General features: G+C 35.9%; 1 protein-coding gene and 1 long non-coding RNA gene across 3 annotated transcripts in view; one reads left to right on the top strand and one right to left on the bottom strand.

Annotated features, from left to right (window-relative positions):
• The window catches only part of LOC141377092 (uncharacterized), a 92436-nt gene extending 89320 nt beyond the window's left edge, over positions 1 to 3116 (top strand). For both annotated transcript variants that reach the window (XR_012389064.1, XR_012389065.1), the window contains one exon: positions 1362 to 3116. This is a non-coding gene — a long non-coding RNA (uncharacterized lncRNA). The remainder of the gene's footprint in view (positions 1 to 1361) is intronic.
• nrxn1b (neurexin 1b) overlaps positions 1 to 13601 on the bottom strand; it is a 799620-nt gene that overhangs the window by 267141 nt on the left and 518878 nt on the right. The window lies entirely within an intron of this gene.

Genomic DNA, 13601 nt, shown 5'->3' with positions numbered 1-13601 from the left:
CTCGCGAGTGACAATCAGGCCTGCTGTTCTCACGTAAAGAGGGCGCTGTCGACTGACTGACCAATCTCCTCACCCAATCCCTTCCCTAAACCCAACCGACAGCGTTTTCAAAAGCAATCCAGAAAAAGAAAAGCCCTTGCCTGATTTTTACCACCATTTTTTTCCTCAACCTGCTACTTACTTATTTTATTTTTGGCTTCTGTTTTTGTCTTACCTGCTTTCTGGAACCGTTCTTCACCATTCTCGAACCCCGTCATCGTGGTCAACTCCTCTCTGCATCACAAGTCTGCCCACGTATACGGCGGGCCACTGAGCAACAGCGGGTCAGCTTGTGGTGCAAAAAGGAATGGTGTCATACTGCTTCTAGCATTCGTTTTAAAGATTAGTGATACATATGTATTTGTCACCCATCTACCTCTTGATGGACACTTTTCTGGTGTGGTCAGTAGTCTCGTAGCTCACTTTATACAGTGTTGCATTTGTTTTCAGACAAAGACAATAAATAAAACAGAAAAATTAATCATTTCTTCTGCGGCCCGGTACCAATTGATCCATGGACTGGAACTAATGCGCACCCTAGTGGTTGAGGACCACTGATCTAAGCAAAAATGTAAGCAGCGCCCTCTAGAGAAACTTGTAACTAAACTTATTATTTGTTGCAATAATGTAGGCACATTTCTAAATGGACTGAGGGAATAACAGTCATACTAATTTTAATCCAGTTATTTTTTTTATTGGTCATGAAATATAGATTTCAGAAACTGCGTTAAGTAACTTTATAACCTTATTTTAAAGAATTTTCAATCGATTTGCTAAATGCCATAAAAAGTTTCACTGTTGTTTCATGATTTTTCAATTTTTTCCTGTGTAAAAGTGCATTTCCAAATTTATTTGTTCTTATTATTTGCTATTATTTGATCTTATCCATCATGTGTAATATTATGTGTAATATCTGCGAAGTCAAGCAGATTTGCCAACCCATTCTGAAAACGTGCCCCTATATACATTTCTGGAGAGCGCCGAATACGTCCCAGGAGCTAAATTTTTTTGCAGTTGGTTTTTGCGAATCCACCAGAGGGCGCTGTGTGAGCTTTTTCAGATTTCAAGTTTCTCTGGTTAGTGGCATTCACACCTTACGTTCTCACGTAAATCCAACAATGGCTGCTGTCCACTGACTGACAGACCCACCAAATCTTCCCTAAACCCAACAGACAGTGTTTTCAAAAGCAATCCATCAAAAAGAAAAACGCTAGCTGCCACCTGATTTTCACCACGTTTTCAGATCTTACCACGTTCTCATCCTGTTATTTACTTGTTTGTTTTATTTTCTGGCTTTTGTTTTTGTCTTACCTGCTTTCTAGAACCGTTCTTCACCGGACTCGAACCCTATCGTCATGGTCAACTCCTCTCTGCGACTTATGGTGAGCTACTGGGCAAACAGATGGAGGAAAGAGGTTCACACGGAGGTAAGCGCTCATCTAATAGCGTGAAAAGAAACAGAAGCATGAAATTTTATAGATTTCAGAAATACCTGTTTTAAATGACACTAGTGGCCATTAAGTGAACTGCAGCTCGCAACTTTATAACGTTATTTAGAATCATTTTTAATCTATTTACAAAATTACTTTAAAAGTTTCACTACAATGCCACTACTTTGTCCTTTTTTCATTTAATATATTATTTTCCTTTGAAAAATTGCCTTTAAATTCAGTGTTTCGTCTTAAACTCCCCATCTATAATCCTCCTAGTCTATGCTGACATTATCTTCAGCTGCTCTAATGGCTAATAGACAGATGGCTGCTTCTCACTCAGGGCTACAGTTTATGTTAATGAGATGGAGAGATGGGCACTAATGGGTGGGGCTTTCCCCCTCTGATGACACGTACAAAGGGAGAATGTCAATCAAAGTGTTTCTGCAGACTGTTTATATCAAGTCTGATTATAATATATACAATTAATTAATTTTTACCTTCAGAAGTTGGAGATATTCACACACTGCTGACACACAACTGTGTTTAAACCTCTTATAAAAGTCATGTTTGCATAATAGGTGCCCTTTAAACAGTATTTTGGAAGCTCTCAATGAATCCACAGACTGAGCAGCGGGTCAAACACACACAATAAATGACTTTCGCATCACACAGGTGAGCACAGATCAACAGTTAGACATGAATACAGATGGTGCACAAGCTCTGCGTCTATATTTAATGAATGTACAACAGCAGAATGCACATTCCACCTTCTAGAAACAAATTAGAAAGCTGCGAGTGTCTGATTTTCAGATCTTTCCACCGTCTGCGGTTTCACCCTCCCTCCGCATTGAGAAACTTTTCCAGCACAAGTTGCTTAGTCGCTCTCTTGAAAGTGCGCTAAGATGTTTACTGCCTCATTAGTGAGCGAGTGTGAATGAAGGCATGAAAAATAGATAAGCTGGATCGGATGCGCGTGCCAGAGGAGAAGCGCAGCACTTAAGTCTCCGCGCCGTGACAGACGGACGGCTCTTTTATTCTGCCGCATCAGGACATCATGTGGAATTAAAGAAACTTTTACGACTCCCTCAGCCGGCTTTCTGGAATATGAAAACATCAGCATATGGCTGAAGACAGCAGCAGGCTAAAAAGTCAATTTCCCTCATGGAACATACCAGGAGAGGTGACATTCATATTTATGCTGTCCTTTTGGCTCAGGATTGCATAGGACTGTTTTTTTTTACATACAGTTGAAGTCAGAATTATTCGCCCTCCTGTATATTTTATTCCCAAATTTCTGTTTAACAGAGAGCAGATTTCTTATAATAATAAACATAGTGTTGATAACTCATCTCTAATAATTGATTTCTTTTCTCTTTGCCATGATGACAGCACATAATATTAGACTAGATATTCTTCAAGACACTAGTGTTCAGCTTAAAGTGCATGTAAAGGCTTCACTAGGGTAATTAGGGTAAAGTTAGTGTAATTAGGCAACTCATTGTAAAACAGTGGTTTGTTCTGGAGACAATACAAAACTAATATTGCTTAAGGTTGCGAATAATATTGAGCTTAACATCATACCTCTCAATATTGGGATGTGAAAATAAGGCAAATGCCCACCATAATAAGAGTACCCCCCCCCCCTAAAACGAAACAATACATAAATAAATAAATTTTAAAAATCACCAAATTACTACTAAATATGTTCATTTAGAGTTGTTTCATTGTAAATAAACTGTTAACAGATCAGTAATATGTTTTAAAATTATTAACAAAAGAAAAATAAATATACACATTAGCAGCAAATACATTAGCAAACTGCTTGTTAAAATCAATAGCTATTATATTAAAATAGAATCAAGCTATCAATCTCATTAGCCGTTTCTCCACTGTATAACTTTTACACATTCTAATTAAAGAGCACCGAATAAATCCCTCAATTATTTAGATTTTTTAAAGGTGTCACTTTAAAACTGCACACATCTAACATTATAATGAAAGCATTCGCCTGCTTTCCTGACTTTTCATGCTCAGTTAAGATGAAACTAGTTGTGTTTGAAAAAAATAAACACAACAAAATCGACATCTTTATATGTTGTTGTTATTATTAATTATGTGTGGATGTCTGTTAAAAAATGCACCCAAAAGCCAGACTTTCTCTCCGCTTCAAATTACGTGTACAGAATCTGTTTGGGAAACAGCGTCTGTTTATCACTGTGGAGCGCGTCAGCTGACAGTCATGCACCGTTATATGACTGTTTTGAGGATTGCATAGGAGGGATGACGGCACCTGTAATCAAAGAAAAGGGAATGGCGCCGTTTTTAATATTTATTTATAAGTGTTTTCATTCCTAAACAAAGCGAAAGCACAGAAGACTCACGTTTAAGAGCAAGGGGCGACCCCTGGTGGTTCGGCGGTATGGTTTGCGTATAGGGAGGCTCGGCTGTTCAGAGGAAGACTGAAAATACGGGAGGGATACGGGAAAACACCTTTACAGGATGATAGCGGGATAGAACTGTAAAATACGGGAGAATCCCGGGAAAAACGGGAGGGTTGACAGGTATGCCTAACATGGCTTTAAAACAATTTAAGGACTGCTTTTATTCTAGCCGAAATAAAACAAATCAGACTTTCTCCAGAAGAACAAATATTAGAGGAAATACTGCGAACAAGAATCTGTTCAACATCATTTTGGGGAAATAAAAAAAAAAGCAATAAAAATGGACAATTTTGGCAAATAATTTTGACTTACTCTGCATATCCCCTTTTAGGACTACATCTACACTAATCCAGATCAATTTGAAGGGGTGTCATTTAAGGCCGTGTCCACATGAACACATGAGCTTTCAAAAGCAACCCGGGTCATTGTGGAAACGTAGCCCCCGGACGTTTTTGCGGGCCGCGATTTATATCCCGGGAGGTACGTATTCGAGCGTTTTTTTGTTTTCGCGGATCCGCGAGAGGCCGCTGTGCCGTTCTCGAGCGAATAGCTGCCGTATCGAAAAAAAAAAAAAAGCAAAAGCCCCCGTCTTCGATTTCGACCGCGTTTTCGGATCCCGCTGCGTTCTCACCCTTATTTTCCGGATTCCGTTTTTTGTCTTACCTGATTTCCGGAACTCGCCGTTCCCTGGACTCGATCCCGGTCGTCGTCCACCGCGGCCGGCTCCGGCTCGTGCTTGTCGTCCTCCTCCTCCGGGGCCTCCGCTCCGCCGACGCAATGCTGTGAGCTAGACGGACAAACTGATTGCGTCGGGAAAGCCCTCTACTCGGAGGCGAGCCGTCGGCCGGCGAGCGCGAAGAGGAGGGGCGGAGCGGCGCCACACCGCCCCGCGGCGTTCGCTCGAAAAAAAAACGAACGCGGCCTTTACGTACCTCCGGCCACATAAATCGCCGTCTCCAGAAACGTCCGCATACGTTTCCAGAATGAGCTTGGGTTGTTCAAAAGCTACACTCTCTTCTATGTGGTTTGGTTGTTTGTCCACATGAAAGCAAAGTGTTGTAAGATTTGCCGAAATTTTGTGTACAGTGTGTTTGTATGGACGCATCAACTGGAGTTTTTGCTCCATGTCAGCATGCGTGCTGTTTTCTCCTTTCTGATTGGCCGACACAACTGGGATCACACCAAACGTGTAACTGTGTGTTCATACAAAAGGCGGTGAGAGCGTCAAAGGTCGCTCTGGCTGCCCTTATTGGTATCTGTTACTGTGTGAACTTTACGACAAGTTTCCCTTGCCTACTCTTGCCGCTTACCGATCTTTGCTTTGTTTTGTTTGCTTATTCATGTCTGCCGCCTGCTTATTGACTACGATTCTGGATTGCCTGTATAATAAACCTTGCGCACTCTGTTGTCAAATTACACTTTACCCTAATTAACCTAGTTTAAATGTGACTTTAAGCTGAATATTAGTAGTCTTGAAGAATGTCTAATATTATGTGCTGTCATCATGGCAAAGATAAAAGAAATCAGTTATTAGAGAGGACACATTAAAGCTATGATAATGTGTTGAAAAAGAGGGGAAAATATACAGGGGGGCTAATAATTCTAACCTCAACTGTATGTGTGTGTGTGTTTCATGTCATGTGCTCATCATAATAGGAAGCTCCGCCCCCTCAGAGTAGCTGTCAATCATCTGCTCTGTCATGCACTGATGGACAGCAGCTCTTTCCCACCTCGTAGGGGGCGACTCTGTGGCGACCTGACTGTGTGTGTGTCTGAGTGTGTGTGTGTGTGTGTTATGTAAATCCTTATTATCTTTCTGCCTTGTTAAAAGTAAGTTAAATAAATAAATATGGATTACGCGTATCTTGCTTTTGTTCTCTAAAGTCCAATTACACAATAATACGGCAATTTCACAGTACAACAGGTAATGAGCAATTATTCAACTTAGTCAAGCAGTGTAATGTTTCAAAACAGTGGTTATGGTTATGGTTTATCCAGCAGACTAAATCACACTTTTAAAGCTTTTAAAACATAAATATATGCTGGAGAACATGATCAGATATGTGCATTTGCATATATGGAAATACTAGCGCTCATATATTAAATATGCATATGAAAACTGGTGCTTAAATATGTGCTCATGTTTATATTTCCAAACACATGCACTATAGGGGTAATGGTTGTAGTGTATGAGTATGTATGGGTGTTTTCCAGTACTGGGTTGCAGCTGGAAGGGCATTCGCTGTGTAAAACATGTACTGGACTAGTTGGCGGTTCATTCCACAGTGGCAACTCCTGATAAATAAGGGACTAAGCTGAAGAAAAATGAATGAATGAATGCTTATATTTAATATTCGAGCACTGGTATAATTAATAGTACTAAAGAGTCCGTGCATATATTGCAACGTTGAAAATTTGATAGGAATTTGAACATATTTATGGGCTGGTTTTCATATTTATATTAGTGCTAGTGCTTAAATATGTTCATACATATTATTACATATTTATAATAATATAATATATAGCTTTGACGACAAAAGCTGCCCTATTTTTAATGTAATAGTTTATAAAAACACTAACCTAATTAAATTCTTGTTTGCATATAATTTTACATTTCCCAATACTGTACACATCCGCTGTGTAAAACATATGCAGGATTAGTTGGCGGTTCATTCCGCTGTTACAACCCCTGATGAATAAAGGGACATGGAAACAAAGGAATGCATGTGCGTTTATTAAAAATAAACAAAGCAATTTCTCACATATCATGTAATTTTACTAAATAATTATAATTAATTAAATTACTAAATAATAAATAATGAATAAATAAATATTATTATTATATTGCATATTATTGTATATGCTTTCTATATATGTCAAATAATTCATTCATTCATTCCTTTACTTTTCGGCTTAGTCCCTTTATTAATCTGGGGTCGCCACAGTGGAATGAACCTCCTTGTAAAATGTAATAATAATGTATAAAATAATGTATAATAATAAATGTGAAAAAAAATATAAAGACTAGTGTGTGTGTGTGTGTGTGTGTGTGTGTGCTCGTGCACTCATAAATGAAGGCATGTGTGTTTATTTAATATATACAAAACAATTACTTGTGTATTATGTAATGCATTATATCAATAAATTAAAAAATTAATTAAACAAAATAAATAAAATATGCTATATAATAATATAATATAATATATATATTTCATATATAATTGAATAAACAGATTATGCAAATATAAAGATTTCAGTGTGTGTGTGTGCACAAATGAATGCATGCGTGTTAATAAAATATATACAAAAAAATTTATTAATTAATGCATTGTCATTTAATTAAAAAATCATAAAATAAATATTCTAATATTATAAATATATATATATATATATATATATATATATATATATATATATATATATATATATATATATATATATATATAGTATGTATGTATATATTTTCTATATAATTAAACTGATTATGTAAATATAATGATTATAGTGTGTGCAGGGGAATGCATGAGCGTTCATTAAAAAAGCGAAGAGTATTTTTTTTTTTTGCTTTCTTTGTGTAAGGTCTGGATCAAAGTGTTGTGGAGCGTGCAGGACCTCTCGCCTCTCCCCTTTTTTATGAATAATTGGTGATGTGTGTCAATATTGCGCCCCATAGTAAGCATATGGTTGGCCTGAGCAGACAGCCGATTGTTCGGTGCTGTGAAATATTGTGTTTCCCTGTGAGATGTGGAGCCAGTGGAAGCCCAAACTGTTGCTCAGACTGACAGGTACATTGTGTGTGTGAATGGGAAAACTTCTGAGGAAAAGATGCGAGTGGACCCAGACAGAAAGTGCTGACCTCCGGAAGAAAAGGCGATTTGACATGGTATAAGGTCCGCCATCGCTTCCCATCTCTCGCTGCTATCTGCCGTCAGCCAATGGGGAACGCAGAAACACAGTCCACTTCAGCACAGCTCGCTTTTCTCCTTCTGGAGAAACTTTATTAAATGCTGCTTTGGTTAATATGTGATATGCAAAGTGCTGATCAGACTCTTAATATGTGCAGAACTACATTAATTACTGTAATGATGACATTACTAATGGAAATTACTTGTAATTAGATTTTCTTAATTGTCTAACTTTCTTACTATTCTAAAAATATTCATGACAAATTTATATTTTCAAATAAAAAAAGCTTTTTCTAGAGAAGAAAAAAAATATTTAGATATTTTTTATTTAGTTTATACATAAATATTTAGATGTAGAGCTACATTTGGTTACTGTAATGACATGAAAATTTAGGTGGGGTTCAAAGAAAAGTCTTCACTGCAAAAAAGTAATAATTTTCTTACTTTTTAATTAGATTTTCTTAATTTTCTTACCTCTTACTATTCTTTTTTTAATTAGTCGTTGGTTATTTTGATGCATCAGCACATACAAATACAGTCATACAGTGGGGAAGTAAAAAAAATAATAAAAGGGGGATATACAAACAAGTAAACATGGTAATACAGTCTATGGGAGCAAAAAAAAAAAAAAAAAAAAAAAAAAAAAATATATATATATATATATATATATATATATATATATATATATATATATATATATATATATATATGTGTGTGTGTGTGTGTGTGTGTGTGTGTGTGTGTGTGTATCAGTTGAAGTCATAATTATTAGTCCCCTTTTGATTTTGATTTTCTTTTTTAAATATTTCCCAAATGATTTTTAACAGAGCAATGAAATGTCCACAGTATGTCTGATAATATTTTTTTCTTCTGCAGAAAGTCTTATTTGTTTTATTTCGGCTAGAATAAAAGCAGTTATTAATTTTTTAAAAAACATTTTTGGGACAAAATTATTAGACCCTTTAAGCTAATTTTTTTTTTCGATTATACAATAACTTGACTAATTACCCTAACCTGCCTAGTTCACCTTATTAACCTAGTGAAGCCTTTAAGCTGTATAGAAGTGTCTTGAAAAATATCTAGTCAAATATTATTTACTGTCATCATGGCAAAGAGAAAATAAATCAGTTATTAGAGATGAGTTTTTTAAAACTATTATGTAATGCCAAAAAGGTGTCCATAGCTGCCAGAAGTCATCTGACTTTTGATGTATGTCATAATTGAGTTTTTCAAGTGGAAATATCGCACATACTTGAGAAATCCACATTTTAAAGGAAGGCACCTGAGGAGAAAACCACAATAAAAGTTTACATTTCTTTGCCAGATAGACCAAAATTAATAACAGGTGTTTGGTTTGGGGTCCAACACATTCTCTACTCCATCATACACCTCTTACTATTCTAAACATATTAATGACAAATTAATCAATAGAAAAAAAAAATCTTTATCTAGAAAAAAAAATCCAAATTAAGTGAACTTAGATGCAGAACTAAGTACTTATATTTAATTATATACATATATTTGTCATTTATATAGTTAAAAGAGTAAGAAGCAAATATAAAATAATAATAGTTTAACAATTCTATTGAAAATAAGAAAATTATTTTATTTTTAAAACAATAAAATCTTCTTTTAGTAGGGTAAGTAAAAACATAACCCTAAACCTAAGGGACTAAGCCGAAGGGAAATAATGTAAATGTACACTTCATATCAGCTCTTCATTATAAATGAGATGCTTTATTTCTTTTGCAAGATTGTGGAGACTTTAAGACTTTAAGATTTGTGTTAAAATGCTTGTGTAATATATCTTTAAATTAAAAGTGGTGACACATTAGCATATTTTGCCGTAATTTGTGATTCATTTTCACAACTTTAATGCTGAGTAATTCATAGTAAGCCTTAACTTACAAAACTTTAACTTAACAAAAATACTGTCTCTAATAGAGATTTTGTCTTGTTTCGAATCAAAATATAGAAAATTCTTAAATCAAGAAGCATTTTCTAGAAAAGCAATACAAACTGTCTTGTTTGCAGAGTCAATAATTCTAATAAATTACTAATATATGTATATAATTAAATATAAGTCCATGTACTGTGCTCAGCATAATTGAGTACAGCCCATTTGAAAAATTAATGTTTTTGAATTAGCAGTTTTCTGTAATTTGTGATTCATTTTTACAATTTTATTGCTGAGTAATTCACAGTAAGCCTTAACTCAATTGCAAAAATACTGCCTCTAGAGATTTTGTCTCGTTTCGAATCAAAATATCTGAATATTCTTAAATCAAGAAGCATTTTCTAGAAAAGCAATACAAACTGTTTTGTTTGCAGAGTCAAAATGAAGTGTTTTTCCTTAAAACAAGTAAAATAATCTGACGATAGGGGAAGCGAAATAATCTTATTGCAGACTGAAAACAGTTTTAACACATTTCTTTTTTTACCCCACTGGAAGAAGGGTTTACTTGTTTAAAAAAAACATTTTTTATTGAAAGCAAGTAAATTATTTTAAATAAATATATATATTTTTTTATTTGCTTCTTACTATTCTAATTATATAAATAACTAATACACGTAAATACTTAAATATAAGTACTTGTACAGTGCTCAGCATAAGTGAGTACAGCCCATTTTGAAAATTAATCATTTTAAATTAGCAGTTTGCGTAATTTGTGATTCATTTTTCACATTTCTCCTGTTTATTTCTGCTTTTGAATTGCATTATAAGACATTAATCTTTCTTCCAACAACTTTTAATCATGAAGTTGTAAAAAAAATTACTTTTATTAAAATTTGTATGTTTAAAGTGCTATATTGTGTGTGTTGGTGTTGTATTTTACACTACAAAAAAAAAAAAGAAAATTTCTCTATTTTTTATACATGATATTACAAAAATGTCAATAAAAGTCACTTTGTTAAACTGTAGAGTCGAATTTTCGACATTAGAAGTGAACAGAGCAGAGATCAACATCCCATAAAGCAATTCACCACCGCAAATAAACCAAAAACATCCCTAAAAACAGAATCGCTTCATATTTTTACAGTGTGGTCTACTTGTCATGACAGTAGATCCTGCATATTGTTATTAAAAGCCATGTTTTAAACTTTCTTCAACCTTCACACGTTCCGCCAACATCATCAGCTTTATTTACAATCAAAGAGAGACTAAACTGATGTCCACTAGGCCTTTATCTTTTAAAATAAAGCGTATCAATTAAAGCGCGCTCTGCGTATGAAGAGACACAATGCCTTTCTTCTCATTTCTGTTTGTTTGTTCTCCTGTGGAAGTAATGTGAAGCATGCGCACGGACCTCAAGCTAAGCACTAACAAGCACGGGGCGGCTCCTTGTTTTTGCTCAATCGGAGGCAGTGTTTGGACGATCAGTATGATTTATTTGTCTGTATTGACCCGCGTCCCCTGCTTAATTACCCTGGGATAAACTCAGACAGAGCTCTTGACACTGGCAGAAAGCCCAGCCATTTCGGCTCTGGGGAACAACTGTTGACCTGATGGTTGGGGGTCGACGGGAGGGGGGCGATGGGTCACCGCGCAGAAACCCATACACATCCACTGAGACATCATATATGGTTGAAGGCAAAATTATTCGCCCTCTTGTGAATTTTTTATTTTTCAAATATTTCCCAAATGATGAAGGAATTTTTTACAGTATTTCCTGTAATATTTGTTCTTCTGGAGAAAGTTTTATTTGTTTTATTTTGGCTAGAATAAAAGCAGTTTTATTTGTTTTAAAGCCATTTTAAGGGCATTATTATTGGCCCCCTTCAGCAATATTAGTTTTGGAGAGTCTACAGAACAAACCCTGATGAATGAATGAATGAATATCTCATATTTGTGTCTACACCAGCAAACAATAATAATCTGTTAATTTTAGTTAAAGCTTTAGCATTTCGGCCTTGTAACCAGCAGGTGTCCTCAGTGGGATTATAGCGCTGCTGGCAAGTGAATCCAGCTCGTGTAATCGATCTAATCAGTGAATTTAGCGATCGCAGTCAGTGTAGTAGAATTAAAGCAACACTAATTATTTTCACCAGCATTTTCAATGTAGGAAACACAGCGTGATCTCAAAAAAAACCGCAAGTATTTTACGTTTTGTCAGTTTAGTGGCTAATTCGTAGATCAGTACGAGTTCAGTCGTATGAAATTGTACGTTTTTAAAAAGGAGGCGTTGCACCCAATCCCACCTCTAAACCCAATCGTCATTGGGAGATGAGCAAATCGTAGTAAATTGTGCGAATTAGATCGCATGAATTCATACGAATTCACTAAATCAAAGTTATGAATTGCCATGAGATTGTGTTGGAAACTCAAAGACACAAAAACTTTACTGATATCTAAGGTACTTTTATTTTTGTAACTCAATTTGACAGCCTGAGTAGCTTACCCGTAAATTTGCATCATTCCTTTTTAAACTAAATCTTTTAGATTATTTAACATCAAGCAGAGCTTCTCAAAGATGCCATCTATAGCTTTAAATAGCTCAAGCCCTTTATAACTCAACAGATTTTGATGGCGTTCGATATTTTCGCATTTCATAGCTAAAAAAAATACATTTTCTATTTATATAATTTCTATAAATTTGTGTGATTATAGTATTTGTGGTCTGTGGTCTGAACTCTGCTGTTTATTTACATTTTCCAACCCAGGCTTATTCTGAAAATGTACCTCTATATACATTTCTGAAGATCGCGAAATTTGTCCCAGGAGATACATTTTTTTGCTGTTTTTGTTTTTCACGAATCCACCAGAGGCCGCTGTGTATTCTTTTTAAGATCTCAAATTTCTCTCGCGAGTGCCATTCATGCCTGCTGTTCTCATATAAATACACCAGAGGCCGCCGTCGACTACCTGACTCACTGACCGATTGACCAATCTTGCCACTAACCCCCTTCCCTAAAACCAACCGATAGTGTTTTCAAAAGCCCTTGTGGCTGCCTTATTTTTAAAACATTTTCTGATATTACCACATTCTCATCGTCATTTACTTGTTTATTTCAGTTTTTGCCTTTTGTTTTTGTTTTACCTGCTTTCTGGAACCGTTCTTTACCAGACTCCAGACTCCGGTAACAGTGGAAAAGCCGTCCACACCGAGAAAAGCAGTCAGCTGTGTAGCGTAAAAAGAAACTGAAGCCGTTGGCAACATCACACCACCTCATAGCATTCGTTTTAAAGATGAATTGCACCCATACGTAGCTCTGGCTACATAATTCGCGCATTAGAAATGTTTGCAGGGGTACGTTTCATCATAGATGTTTCCTACAAAAACCAGCGCCCTCTTGTGGACGCTTCATAAAAAAGTGCAGCAAAACATACAAAGAGTGACACATCTCAGCTTTTGCAGACACACAGAATAACGTATCCTGAATGAACCCGGGTTGCCTAAATATGGACAGATTCTGCACTCCGGGAGGAACAAATTTATCTCGCATAAAAATGATCCAGCGGAGCTTTTGAACTGGAGAATAAACCGAGCCGAGCTCTCCAAAGAAAGTAAATTCACTTCCACACTCAACACGGAGAAAAACATCCCAGAAATGCTCAATGTGAGGGAAAGCAAAACTAATTAGCAGGAAAGTTGTGCCTGCAGAATGGACATTTAAAAGCCCAGCGTGACGCCGCAGATTACGCTGGAGATGTTTCGTCTGTGCTTTCAGAATCGTATTTTTTCTATATGTCTTGCCAGAGAAGTTTCTGGCTGCGGTTTATATGTGGAAAAAAGAAATCGAAGGAGATGCTTTGTTTAAAATCAAATCACACACACACACAT

This window comes from Danio rerio, chromosome 13 (assembly GCF_049306965.1).
Source record: "Danio rerio strain Tuebingen ecotype United States chromosome 13, GRCz12tu, whole genome shotgun sequence".
In the NCBI taxonomy this organism is placed as follows: Eukaryota; Metazoa; Chordata; class Actinopteri; order Cypriniformes; family Danionidae; genus Danio; species Danio rerio.
The sequence above is the reverse complement of the archived record's forward strand: the minus strand, read 5'-3'. Positions and strand labels throughout refer to the sequence as shown.